The following is a 12,742-nucleotide window of genomic DNA, read 5'->3' on the forward strand; positions in this document are numbered from 1 at the left end:
AGGGCCAGGGCCAGGGAGAGAGGGGGGAGAACGAAGGCGCCCGAAGGTGGATAAAGACCAATGTGCCTATTGCAAGGAACGAGGACATTGGGTCAAGGAATGTCCTAAACGTCCTAAGGACCGGAAGAAGCCCACTCCTGTCCTGACCCTGGGAGAGGACAGTGATTAGGGGCGTCAGGGCTCCGAAGTCCCCCCCGAGCCCCGGCTAACCCTTTCTATAGGGGGGCGCCCCACCACCTTTCTAGTGGACACCGGGGCCCAGCATTCAGTTCTGACAAAAGCAGACGGGCCTCTTTCATCCCGCACCTCTTGGGTCCAAGGAGCAACAGGAGGAAAGCTGCACAAGTGGACGACCCACCGAACAGTAAACCTTGGAAAAGGTATGGTGACTCATTCTTTCTTAGTAGTACCTGAATGCCCATATCCCCTTCTGGGGCAGGATCTGTTGACCAAGCTCGGAGCCCAGATACATTTCTCGGAGAGAGGGGCCCAGGTACTGGGCGAGGATGGTCAGCCTATCCAAATTCTGACCGTTTCCTTGCAAGATGAGTACCGGCTTTTTGAGACTCCCAACTTCACCAGCCCTCCCGATAATTGGCTGCAAGAATTTCCCCAGGCTTGGGCAGAGACAGGGGGACTTGGACTGGCAAAATTTCAAGCCCCGATTATAGTTGACCTCAAACCCACCGCAGTGCCCGTGTCCATTAAGCAATACCCCATGAGCCGAGAAGCCCGTATGGGCATCCAACAGCATGTTAACAAATTTCTGGAATTAGGAGTCTTACGGCCATGCCGCTCACCTTGGAATACGCCACTCCTTCCGGTAAAGAAACCTGGTACCCAAGATTATAGGCCTGTCCAGGACTTAAGAGAAATTAATAAGAGAACCATGGACATACATCCTACAGTCCCTAACCCTTACAACCTGCTCAGTACCTTGAGACCAGACCACAACTGGTATACAGTACTAGACCTAACAGATGCATTCTTTTGCTTACCCCTGGCTCCCCAAAGCCAAGAGCTTTTTGCCTTTGAATGGAAGGACCCTGAGAGGGGAATCTCAGGCCAATTACCTTGGACTCGGCTTCCCCAAGGGTTCAAGAACTCTCCTACCCTCTTTGACGAGGCTCTTCACCGGGACTTGACTGATTTTCACACCCCGCACCCAGATTTAACTCTGCTCCAGTATGTAGATGACCTCCTCCTGGCAGCCCCCACTAAAGAAGCCTGCCTACAGGGCACCAGGCAACTGCTCCAGGAGCTCGGAGAAAAAGGATACCGAGCATCTGCCAAGAAAGCACAAATCTGCCAGGCTAAGGTAACCTACCTGGGATACATCTTGAGTGAAGGAAAAAGGTGGCTCACCCCTGGGTGGATAGAGACTGTAGCCCGCATTCCGCCACCCCGGAGCCCCAAGGAGGTGCGTGAGTTTCTGAGGACTGCCGGGTTCTGCCGTCTGTGGATACCCGGTTTTGCTGAGTTAGCGGCCCCCCTTTATGCCCTCACCAAAGGGAGCAACCCCTTTACCTGGCTGGAAGAACACCAACAGGCCTTCGAAACTTTAAAGAAGGCACTCCTCTCTGCCCCCGCCCTCGGGCTACCTGACACATCCAAGCCTTTTACCCTCTATGTAGACGAGAGACGGGGGATAGCCAAAGGGGTTTTAACCCAAAAACTGGGGCCCTGGAAAAGACCAGTAGCCTACTTATCTAAGAAACTGGACCCTGTGGCGGCTGGGTGGCCCCCTTGCCTCCACATTATGGCAGCCACCGCTATGCTAGTCAAAGACTCTGCTAAGTTAACCCTTGGGCAACCATTGACTGTCATTACCCCGCACGCCTTGGAGGCCATAGTGCAGCAGCCCCCGGACCGTTGGGTCACCAACGCTCGTCTAACCCACTACCAAGCCCTCCTACTAGACACGGACCGCGTCCGCTTTGGCCCTCCGGTCACTGTGAATCCTGCCACCTTGCTACCCGTACCGGAAGTCCCGCTGAGCCCCCATGACTGTCGACAAGTGCTGGCGGAGACCCACGGGACTCGAGAAGACCTCCAGGACCACAAACTCCCAGACGCAGACCATACTTGGTACACAGACGGTAGCAGCTTCATGGACGCAGGTACCCGGAGGGCGGGGGCGGCGGTAGTGGATGGACATGCCACGATATAGGCGCAGGCACTGCCTCCCGGAACGTCTGCTCAGAAGGCTGAACTAACTGCTCTAACAAAGGCCTTGGAGCTATCGCAGGGGAAAAAGGCTAACATCTACACAGACAGTCGGTATGCCTTTGCAACAGCCCACACCCATGGGAGCATTTACAAGAGGCGAGGACTCCTAACATCAGAAGGAAAATAAATCAAAAATAAGGCTGAAATAATCGCCTTATTGAAGGCCCTCTTCCTCCCTAAAAAGGTGGCCATAATTCATTGTCCTGGACATCAAAAAGGACCTGATCCCGTCGCCCAAGGTAACAGGCAAGCTGACCACGCGGCCAAGCAGGCTGCTAGAATAGAGACATTGACCTTAGTTTCGGAAACCAGAGAGGCTGACCGGATATCCCCTCCCACAAGTTATATCTATACACCAGAGGACCGGGAAGAGGCAGTAGCCTTAGGAGCCATAGAAAACCAAGAGACTAAAAATTAGGAAAAAGACGGGAAAACAGTTCTCCCACGAAAAGAGGCCACGGCCATGGTGCAGCAGATGCACGCCTGGACACATCTAAGTAGTAGAAAACTAAAACTTCTCATTGAAAAGACTGACTTCCTAATCCCCAGGGTCGGCACCCTCCTGGAACAAGTAACGCTCGCTTGCAAGGCCTGCCAACAAGTAAACGCCGGGGCCACGCGAGTCCCGGCGGGGATAAGGACACGGGGCAACCGCCCTGGGACCTATTAGGAAGTAGATTTTACTGAAAGCCTCACCATGCGGGATATAAATATTTATTAGTATTTGTAGACACCTTTTCATGATAGGTAGAAGCCTACCCCACCCAGCAAGAAACGGCCCACATAGTGGCCAAGAAGATATTGGAAGAAATTTTCCCCAGGTTCGGACTCCCCAAGGTAATTAGGTCAGACAATAGGCCAGCCTTCGTCTCCCAGGTAAGTCAAGGACTTGCCAAAATACTGGGGATTAATTGGAAACTTCATTGTGCTTATAGGCCCCAGAGTTCAGGACAGGTAGAACGGATAAACAGAACTATTAAAGAGACCTTAACAAAATTGACCTTAGAGACTGGCTTAAAAGATTGGAGACGTCTCCTATCCCTAGCTCTCTTGAGGGCCCGAAATACACCTAATCACTTTAGGCTCACCCCTTATGAAATCCTCTACGGGGGACCACCTCCCTTGTAAACCTTGCTTGATTCTTTCTCCCCCTCTGACCCTAAGACTGACTTGCAGGCTCGGCTAAAAGGACTACAGGCGGTGCAAGCCCAAATTTAGGCTCCTTTGGTGGAACTGTACCAGCCTGGACACCCACAAACCAGTCACCCTTTCCAAGTGGGAGACTCCGTCTATGTCAGACGACATCGCTCCCAAGGATTAGAACCCCGGTGGAAAGGACCATACATCGTTCTCCTCACCACACCCACTGCCGTGAAAGTTGACGGGGTCGCCGCCTGGATCCACGCATCCCACGTGAAAGCTGCTCCGAAGGCGCCAGAATCAGCATCGCCTGAGAAATGGAGACTTCGTCGCTCCAGGGACCCCCTCAAGATAAGACTCTCCCGTGTCTAACCCCCCACCTACTGTTAGCCCTTTTCCTTCCCTGGGTTATGGGAAGCAGCAACCCCCATCAACCCTATCGATTGACTTGGCAAATAACTAATTTTGAAACCCATGAAGTCCTCAACGAGACTTCACATATAGCCCCTTTAAACACCTGGTTCCCCGACCTCTACTTTAATCTTGACAAAATAGCCATGATAAATGAAATGGAAGGTGGTGAGTGGAGAAAGCAAGCGAGAAAGGTCTCCCTTAGTTGAAACGGGTTTTATGTTTGCCCTGGATTTCGGACAGGACCGATGAAAAAGACCTGTGGTGAAATAATGTCCCTATACTGTGCAAGTTGGTCATGTGTAACAACTAATGATGGAGAATGGAAATGGAAAACCCAACCCTGGTATGTGACCATGTCCTATGTCCAGCCATGCACTAGGACACGGTATTCGGCCACCTGTAACTTAATCTGTGTCAAATTTGAGGAGGCCGCAAAAACTGACCCCCGTTGGACAACCGGACTAATTTGAGGCCTAAATTTATACCAATCTCCGGCATTTGGACTCCCTATCCAAATTAGGCTACTAGTCAACCCGGTCTCAGCCTCGGTCCCAGTAAGGCCAAACCCGGTTCTAACAGGGAGGGCACCTTCTCAGTCAGAGAGCCGGCAAAAAGTCCCGACCACCGTTTCCCCATCTCCTCCGCCATCCGAATCCCCATCGGCACTCCCAAGGGCCCCCTCGGCGCTCCCGGGGACCACCCGCCTGCCTCCCGACCTGGAAGCAACCAGTAGACTCTTCAAACTCATCAGAGGCGCTTACCTCGCCCTGAACCAGACAAGGCCTGAATCCACCACCTCCTGCTGGCTCTGCCTGGCCACAGGCCCCCCTTACTATGAAGGTATTGCCTCTGTTAGTAATTTTACTAATTCCACTAGTCATTTTGGATGTGCATGGCACCAGCACAAGAAACTTACCCTAGCAGAAGTGTCAGGGTCGGGAACCTGTATAGGCCAGGTGCCCCCCAGTCACCAACATCTCTGTAATAAAACCCTGGCAGTACCCAGAACTAGCCACTATCTAATACCCTCCGGGCCAGACTGGTAGGCTTGCAAAACCGGACTTACCCCTTGTGTATCCACAGCTGTCTTCAACGACAGTGAGGATTACTGTATATTAGTACAAGTTGTGCCCCAAGTTTATTACCAAACTGGAGAGTCTTTTAAATCCCAGTTTGAGCAAAAATACCTCACTAGAATGAAGAGAGAACCTGTTTCCCTCACCCTCGCTGTTATGCTAAGATTAGGAGTAGCGGCTGAGGTCAGGACAGGAACCGCAGCATTAGTGCATGGCAGCTACCACCTACAACAACTCAGGGCAGCCGTAGATGAAGACCTCAGGGCCATAGAACACTCCATTACCAAACTTGAAGAATCTCTAACCTCCCTGTCCGAAGTAGTACTCCAAAATCGATGGGGACTAGATATAATTTTTCTAAAAGAGGGCGGGCTCTGTGCTGCCCTTAAAGAGCAGTGTTGCTTTTACGCTGATCATTCCGGAGTAGTTAAAGACTCTATGGCCAAACTTAGAAAAAGACTAGATGATAGACAGAAAGAAAGAGAATCCCAACAAAACTGGTTTGAAACTTGGTACAACCAATCCCCCTGGTTTAGTACTCTCATCTCCACTATCCTAGGGCCCCTGATTCTGTTTATGCTTATTTTAACTTTCAGGCCCTGCATTTTTAACCGCTTGCTTGCTCTAATTAAAGACAGATTAAATATAGTGCATGCTATGGTCCTGACTCAGCGGTACCAGGCAGTCAAGACTAACGAAGAGACTCAAGATTGAGCCTCTAAGTCACAAAAAGAGGAGGGAATGAGAGACCCCAGAGAAAAACACCAGATGGTCACTAGAAAAACACCAGATGGCCACTAGAAAAACACCAGATGGCCAGGAGTCAGGGTGTGTCAATGGCTATCAAAGACACCAGATGCCCAGGGTAGGGCAAGGAGCCCCTCTGCCCCCCAATGTTCCCGGAACTAAAGCAGGAAAACATTTCCAGGAAATACCTCCTGCCGCCTATAAGCCCCCTGACCAACCAGCGTGAGACAGCTAGCTCAGGCCATAATTAGAACCAACCAGTTACTTCCAAACCTCATGCCCTAAGACTTTTCAAATATGTGACCCAATCAGCTTATTGTAACCTCCCCCTGTTTGAATTTGTAACCTCCCCCTGTTTGAATTTGTAGTTTTTGCCTTTATAAGCAGTGTGTAACAGTCATTCGGGGTCTCCTGGCCTCATACGCTGGGGACCCTAGCGCGCTAGTAATAAAGAGTGTCTCTTTGCTGTAATCTCCGTGTCGAGTGGTCTCTGGCGGCGGCCCTATCCCGAAGTAAGAATCTTGAGAGAGGATCTAACAGTAAAAGAGATAAGTACCATAACATCCCCGAAAAACAAGAAGACAAATGCCACAGGAAAAATGGGAATTGAATGAGGCCAGCATTCCCTAACCCCAAGAGTGATGGGGGAGGGTCCTCTCTAGCATCCTATCCTCTGTAGTTGCACCACTGTTCTTAACTAGCTTACCAGAGGTTTGGTGCTTCATCTGCCTTCAGAAAAATGTCTGAGGACAAGAGTTCACAGAAAAAAAGTGAAATTTAGGTCCACATTTACTCACCCTTCAGGTATCCTGAGTGAGACCCAAAAATGATAGGATTTTTCTTCTCAGTCACTTCGTAAGCTGATGAACCCTGGCTGGTGATGCCCTGCTTGGGCCTTGCATGGCCATGCTGGCATGCCCCAGCTCACCTGTGTTATAGCTTGTACCCCTTTTTGGTGGTTCTAAAACTCTTGTCCCGCACCCATGAAGAATAAGGATGTGCTAACAAAGTGAGCAAGGTGGGAAGTTTTATTGAGTGACGAACTAGTCAGGCAAACCTGAAAAGGGACGAGGGGTTTGTCCCCCTTCCCAAAGGCAGGAAGGTCCCCCTAATATGGCTGAGTCGGGCTTTTTATGGGCCTAGAATTGGGGAGGGGCAAGCCATAGGTAGTACTGGAAAAGTCAACATTCGATTGGTTAAAAGATACTATTCAGAAAGAATCAATCATGAATGAAACGGCAGGCAAAAAGGAACAGAGGTTCTCATTCTGGGTTGTGTTTCATACAGGACTAGCAGTCAGTCTTTCAGCCTGTGGCCTGTTTTTGGCTTTCAGGTGGGGTTTCACCAGGGACTTGCCCCTGTCTAGGCATTTGGCTGGCTTCTGTAACTATCAGACTGTTGAATAATTGAACTTTATTTCTCCGTATTTTTGCAGTGGTAATTCCATTACAAAACCTAATGAAACAATGTTTTTATAGATGGTGTGGAAAGACTTTTCTGGGCTCAGAGGTGAAACTGACCCTTGTGTATCAGCAGCATTTCTGACTGATTGAGAGAGTGTAGTGATTAACAGAGTTGTGATGTTAGTTAAGAAACTTAGATTTGCCATTGTAGCTTTTCTACCAATTAGCAGATTGTTTAACCTCACTGAAATTGTAAAGTGGTAGATGTGGACTTAGTCATTACTGGGCAGCTTATGAATTGTATTCATTTACTCATGATGTAAAAATGGTTAGTCTCCACTTTTAAGGCTCTAGTTCTAGTGGCTAAATAGGTACTTATTTATACAATATGATAACTGCTGTGTTAAAATACATGTCTCAAATGTGGAATAGTAGAAGAGGTGAAGAAAATCATAGTTTGAGGTGGAATACTGTTTGCTGGTCTTAAAAACTGTGGTATTTTGGTGATTCCATAAATTAGGTCAGATACTTCCACTGGAGGGAAACAGTTTAAAGGATGTATGTGATAATAGTAATAGAATGAGGAAGACACACCAGATATTTAGGAGGGAATTAGCGAGCGTGAAACTAAGAGCTGGTTTGAATGAGACTGGGTCATAAGTGATTTCAAGTACCAGATTAAGGCACTGAGATTTTATTTTTAAGCACTGAAGTCAGATTTTTTCCTTTTAAAAGAAAGGATTCATGATGAAATCTGCTTTTTGTTTTGCAGAGAGCTTGGAGATAATTCTGGTCGCTGTGTGGAGGATGTGTTGGAGGTGAGTCGCTAGCTGAAGAATTAAAACAATAGTTTTAGCAGTTTGGGTAAGAGATGTTTACAGAAATGTTTTGTGGAATAAAATTGAACAGTCAGAGACCTATGAGACTACCATGGTCTGATAGAGGGGCAGCTAATACAATTTTTTCTTTTTTGTCACTGAGTTAATTACTAAGCTGGGGCAGGATATTTGTCTTTTACTTCATAAGAAAATAGCTCACAGTTTAACAGCTTAAAACAACAAACATATCTTTTCGTTTTTGTGGGTAGCAGTTATTTATCTGAAGGCTGGTGTATCCACTTCCACAATAGCTTACTCACATGATTGCTGACAGCAGGGCTGATTTCTTTGCTAGCAGTTGTCCTTGCTGTAAGGATATATCTGTAAGCCTGTTTCAGTGTTTGGGGCAAGCCTTGGCTATCAAGCTAAGGGTACCTATGTTGAGGCCTAGGGAATTATCTATTGTAGCCTGCTTGGGAAAAATGTTATGAGAAATTTTTGTTGTTCTAATTTGAACAGTAGAAGTGTGTAGTACTTGAGGTTCCTTGAGGGTATATTTAATATGGATTTTTCTGTCTGCAAAACAATATTGTGGAGATAGTGTTGAATCTGTAAATCACATTGGGTAGTACTGATAACAGTAGTAAGTCTTGTAATACCTGGACATTAGAGGTCTTTGCCTGTATTTCTGTCTTTAGTTATTTTTCCCTCTGCAATAATTGTTTGTTTTTAGTATAAGTCATTTGTCTCCTTGCTTAAATTCTATAGATTTTTCTACATGTAATATCATGTCATCTCTGAATAGGCACAGTTTTACTCCCTTCTTTCTGATTTGGATGCCATTTTATATCTATCTCTTCTTTCTTTGCTCTGACTAGGACTCTCCATACTATGTTGAATTAGAGGGGTCCTTGTCTTGTTCCAGATCTTAGAGAAAGGCTTTGAGCCTTTTCCCATTTGGTATGAAGTTAGGTCTTGCTCTCTTCTTTGTCTTATATGACTTTTTTTTTTGACAGAGTCTTGCTCTGTCGCCCAGGCTGGAGTGCAGTGGCGCAGTCTTGGCCCACTGCAAGCTCTGCCTTCCAGGTTCACGCCATTATCCTGCCTCAGCCTCCCGAGGAGCTGGGACTACAGGCACCTGCCACCATGCCTGGCTAATTTTTAAAATTTTTTTAATAGAGATGGGATTTTAACATGTGAGGTTGTGTCCAGAATTTATTCCTTCTTGTGGGTTCTTGGTCTCGCTGACTTCAAGAAGGAAGCTGCGGACCCTTGCGGTGAGTGTTATAGCTCTTAAAGATGGTGTTCGGAGTTTGTTCCTTCAGATTTTCAGATGTGTCTGGAGTTCCTTCCTTCTGGTGGGTTCATGGTCTCTCTGACTTTAGGAGTTAAGCTGTAGGCCTTCGCAGTGAGCATTACAGCTCTTAAAGGTGGCGGGTCTGGAGTTGTTTATTCCTCCCAGTGGGTTCGTGGTCTCACTGACTTCAGGAAGGAAGCCGCAGACCTTCATGGTGAGTGTTACAGCTTATAAAGGTAGTGTGGACCCAAAGAGTGAGTGGCAGCAAGATTTATTGTGAAGAGCGAAAGAACAAAGCTTCCACAGCATGAAAAGGGACCCGAGCAGGTTGCTGCTGCTGGCTGGGTGTAGCCAGCTTTTATTCCCTTATTTGTCCCTGCCCATGTCCTGCTGATTGGTTCATTTTATGGAGTGCTGATTGATCCATTTTACAGAGTGCTGATTGGTCTGTTTACAATCCTTTAGCTAGATACAGAGTGCTGATTGGTGCGTTTTACAGAGTGCTCATTGGTGTGTTTACAATCCTCTAGCTAGACACAGAGCACTGATTGGTATGTTTTTACAGAGTGCTGATTGGTACATTTACAATCCTCTAGCAAGACACAGAGTGCTCATTGGTGCATTTTTATAGAGTGCTGATTGGTGCATTTACAATCCTTTAGCTAGACACAGAGTGCTGAATAGTGCGTTCACAATCTTCTAGCTAGACAGAAAAGTTTTCCAAGTCCCCATTCGATCCAGGAAGTACAGCTGGCTTCACCTTTCAAGGTCAGGAGCTCGAGACCATCCTGGCTATGTGACCTTTTTTTACATTCTGTTTTGTTGAATGGTAATACAAGGTTGTTGAATTTAGTTAAATATTTTTTTTCTACATCAAGATAAAGATCATGTGGTTTTTCTCCTTTTTTTGGTGATAGGGTATATTACATTGATTGGTATTCATGTATTGAACCAATTTTGCATTGCAAAATTCCCATTTGATTATAATTTTTTCATGATACTGCTAAATTTGGTTTGCTAGTGTTTTGTTGAAGATTTTTGCATTTATATTTATCAGAAACGTTGGTCTGTAGTTTCTTTTTAGTAGAAAAGAAAGTGGAAAAGAAAACACTCGCAGATTTAGTCTAAGAGGCCTGCATTACCTTTATTCCAAAGTCAATTTGTGAGTGTTTTCTTTATTTTTCAGGAAGACTTTCAGGATTTGTGATACGTATTCTTTAGATGTTTGTGTAATTCTTCAGTGAAGTCGTGATCACAGACTTGTTGGTTGGAAAGTTTTTAATTAATGATTCAGCCTCCTTACTAGTTATAAATCTGTTCAGATTTTCTAATCCTTCATTATCTAGTGTTGGTACATTGAGTGTTTTTAGCAACTTACATTCATTTTTTGTAGCTTATCTAATTTAATGACATATAGTTGTTCAAAGTATTTTCTTAGACTCTTTTTTTCTGTTTGCATTGGTTGTATATCCCTTCTTTCAGTCTTGGTTTTAGTTATTTGAGGTTTTATTTTTTCCTCTTTATGTAAGTAGTGGTGTCAGTTGTGTTGATCTTTCAAACAGCCTCCTTTTGATTTGGTTGATCTTTTTTTTCTATTCTGTATTTTATTTATCTCTGCTATGATCTTTCTTCAGTTAGCTTCAGGTTTAGTTCTTTTTCTCCCTTAAGATTATAGTTAGGTTGTTAATTTCAGATTTAAGGCCAGCATTTACAGGTATTAAACTTATAAACTTTAAAACTATGAACTTTTCCTCTAGCATTGCTTTTGCTGTGTCCCATCAGTTTTGGTATGTTTTATTTTTAGTTTTTCTCGATATATTTTCTAATTGTCATTTTAATTTTTTCTGACCCATTGGCTCAGAATGTTTTGTTAAATTTTCACATATTTGTGGATTTCCAGTTTTCTTTCTGCTGTTGATTCTATTTTCATCCCATTGTTTTCTGAAAAGATACCTTATGTTGTTTCTGTTATTTTAATCTTATTAATACTTGATTTGATATGAGGTTTGTCTTGGGGAATGTGCCATATACGCTTGAAAAGAATGTGTACTCTACTGTTGTTGGGTTAGTGTTCAGCATATGTCTAATTGTTTTATTGTTGAAATCCTCTATTTCCTTGTTGATTTTTTTTTTTTTTTTTTTTGGTCTGGTTGGGTAGAAAGTGAGTTAGGGAAATTTTGTACTATTATTTTGTTGCTATCTATTTTTTCCTTTAATCTGTCAATATTGCTTTATATATTTTAGAGCTCTGCTTTTTGTTGCATATTTACAGTTTTTTACCTTCCTAATGAATTACCTTTTTATGATTGTGTCTTTCCCTGTCTCTTGTGGAATTTTTTTATTTAGTCTTTTTTGTGTGATATTAATATAACAAACTCTGCTCTCATGTGGTTATTATATGCATGATATATCCTTCTCCATTTTTTCACTTTGAAGCTATGGTTATTCTTTGATCACATAGTCTACTGTAGGACTCTTGTGAGTCTCTTATAGGGAAGGATAAGGTTGAACTTGCTTTTTTATCCTTGCAGCTCATCTATGTGTTTGATTGGAGAATCCATTTACACTTAAAGTATTTACTGAAAGGAAAGTATTAACTATTGTCAGTTAGTTACTTTTGCCTTGTATTTCTTGTGGATTTTTGCTTATTTTCTCTTTTACTGCCTTTTGTGTTTTGTTTATTTATTTTTTGGTAGCGATAAGTAGTTTCATTCTGTTTTCATTTTCATTGGTATATATTCTGTATTTTGTTTCTGGTTATAACTGCAGTAGGATCTTGTGACCTGTAGAGAGTTACATAGTAAATTGATGTTGGACTATGCTTCATCTCTCTCCTCCCTAAAAAAAAATGCACTCCACAGAAAGCTTGCATATGCTTTTAGAGCAATTGGTTATTAATTCCTAAGTCATTCATAGATCTTACACCATCCTCACTTAAAGCAGCTTGTATACAAGGCAATCGATGAGGAAAAGGAAAGACATTGCCATTTTTTCAAGAATTTTCTGGAAGAAGAAGTTCAGATATTGGGTGGCTTTCAGTAGGGGATCCTTGAACATATTTTATAGGCTAAGAAAAGTGAATCCAGGAAGAAACTGAGAAAAATTGAGAGAAGATTAGAGCAAGGTTTTTTTCGTAAGTGGGGCATATATGTGGGATCAGGAGCCCCCAGGTAAGGGACAAAAGGAACAGACATGAGCAAGTTTGAAGTAGTGTTTAGTGAAGTGGCTGGTTTCTTTCTTACTTGCAGGAAAAACTTATTAAGTCATTTTTATTAGCAGCAGAACTAAAATAGAAAATGGGAGGGAGGGAGTTTTTCTAGTTTGTTTTAAAACGTATTTCATATAAAACATTTTGAATGAGAATTTTTATGTAGCAAAAAACAATGAAAGAGAAGACTATATAAGATGACCATATAGAGGTAGATTTATGTGTGTGTATATACTTCACGTTTGGTTTTTGTCCATTTTCTTTTCAATCCTGCCCTTATGGAATAATATTAATTTGTAACTTGGTTTTCAATTTTATTTATTAAAGAACAATCTATGTCTGACTTAAATGTTTAGTTACCAGTCTTTAGTTTTTTTTGATGAATATGGTCAGGAAAAACAGAATAGTAT

General features: G+C 43.8%; 1 protein-coding gene across 1 annotated transcript in view; it reads left to right on the forward strand.

The window, feature by feature from the left end:
- The window catches only part of LOC129395521 (probable ubiquitin carboxyl-terminal hydrolase FAF-Y), a 177,214-nt gene that overhangs the window by 16,366 nt on the left and 148,106 nt on the right, over window positions 1-12,742 (forward strand). Inside the window, 1 exon segment of the mRNA XM_055106945.3 lies at window positions 7,782-7,827. The gene's annotated coding sequence lies outside the window, so the exon portion shown is untranslated.

Source organism: Pan paniscus, chromosome Y (assembly GCF_029289425.2).
Source record: "Pan paniscus chromosome Y, NHGRI_mPanPan1-v2.0_pri, whole genome shotgun sequence".
Taxonomy (NCBI): Eukaryota; Metazoa; Chordata; class Mammalia; order Primates; family Hominidae; genus Pan; species Pan paniscus.